This window comes from Pavona decussata, unplaced genomic scaffold, assembly GCF_977016875.1.
Source record: "Pavona decussata unplaced genomic scaffold, jaPavDecu1.1 SCAFFOLD_2340, whole genome shotgun sequence".
Lineage (NCBI taxonomy): Eukaryota > Metazoa > Cnidaria > Anthozoa > Scleractinia > Agariciidae > Pavona > Pavona decussata.
Genome location: NW_028146202.1, coordinates 12,501 through 14,241, shown reverse-complemented (window position 1 = coordinate 14,241; position 1,741 = coordinate 12,501). Strand labels below are relative to the sequence as shown.

The 1,741-nt window shown below is 46.2% G+C and overlaps 1 pseudogene; it reads right to left on the bottom strand.

Moving 5' to 3' along the window:
• Positions 1-1,082, bottom strand: LOC146447399 (small subunit ribosomal RNA; annotated as a pseudogene; the record flags this gene model as incomplete).
• Positions 1,083-1,741: the final 659 nt, after the last annotated feature.

The window sequence follows — 1,741 nt, the reverse complement described above, 5'->3', positions numbered from 1 at the left end:
AAGGTGCCAAAGGGGTCATCCAATAACACCCTCTGATCCCTAGTTGGCATCGTTTATGGTTAGAACTAGGACGGTATCTGATCGTCTTCGATCCTCTAACTTTCGTTCTTGATTAATGAAAACACTCTTGGCAAATGCTTTCGCAGTAGTTCGTCTTTCGTAAATCCAAGAATTTCACCTCTGACAACGAAATACGAATGCCCCCAATTGTCTCTCTTAATCATTACTTCGGTTCCAGAAACCAACAAAATAGAACCAAAGTCCTATTCCATTATTCCATGCTTACGTATTCAAGCGCTGGCTTGCTTTGAACACTCTAATTTTTTCAAAGTAAACGTCGCAGATCCTGAGCACACTCAGTTAAGAGCACACCCAGTCTTTGCGAGGAAGAACAGCCCGGCCAGTAACATACCTTGCGGCAGACCGGCCGAGCCATCCCGAAATCCAACTACGAGCTTTTTAACTGCAACAACTTTAATATACGCTATTGGAGCTGGAATTACCGCGGGTGCTGGCACCAGACTTGTCCTCCAATGGATCCTCGTTAAAGGATTTAAGTTGTACTCATTCCAATTACAAGACTTGTAAAAGCCCTGTATTGTTATTTCTTGTCACTACCTCCCTGAGTCAGGATTGGGTAATTTGCGCGCCTGCTGCCTTCCTTGGATGTGGTAGCCGTTTCTCAGGCTCCCTCTCCGGAATCGAACCCTAATTCTCCGTCACCCGTTGCAACCATGGTAAGCCACTACCTTACCATCGACAGTTGATAGGGCAGAAATTTGAATGAAACATCGCCAGCGCAAGGCCGTGCGATTCGATCAGTTACTATGAATCACCAAATGACCGGGCAGAACCCGCATTGGTTTTTAATCTAATAAATACATCCCTTCCAGAAGTCGGGACTTTTCGCATGTATTAGCTCTAGAATTACTACGGTTATCCAAGTAGTAATGGTACAATCAAATAAACGATAACTGATTTAATGAGCCATTCGCAGTTTCACAGTACAAGTGCTTATACTTAGACATGCATGGCTTAATCTTTGAGACAAGCATATGACTACTGGCAGGATCAACCAGGTAACTATCCACCGCAGGGAACAGAAGTTCCTTGCTAAGCGGCCCCCCTCCGCAGAGGGAGAGCAAGCTTTCTTAGATTTTGCCTCCACGGGGGGAACCCATGAGCCAAACGGACCACACGGTCCCTCGGTCAAGGGAAACCCCGTCTTGTTTGCCACGTCTTTCTCACAACTGGACCCGTGCACAGTTCAGGCATACCTGTCAGACTCGCCAAGCGAGCTGAAGGAAGGCAAGAAAAGTGCTTCTGCGAAGGAAAATATCCTCCTGCTCTTTTGTCTCTATCATTAGCCAAAGGCTAGCGTACACAACTTCCATCTACACTCTGCCTGCCACTACAGTGACAATGCTTTCGGGCATCATCTTTTCCCTCCTTCGAAAGGAAAGCTACAAGCCCAACTTTCCTTGCCCGTTAGTCAATTCTGCCCTCTATTTCTCCGCCTTGCCGCCGTGGAACATAAGGGACAGGGTTTACTAGCCAGCTCCTCTCGGAACCTTTGCGACCAACCTGCCCACACTATAACCCCCAAACGCTAATAAGGAGACTGCATGATATGGTAGACAGAAAATAAAAACGCGAAAAAAATGAAATTTTGAAAATCGAACCCACAACCAGCCAAATCGTTTGTAAGTCATGCCAAATGACTGGTGACATCTTAAAAACC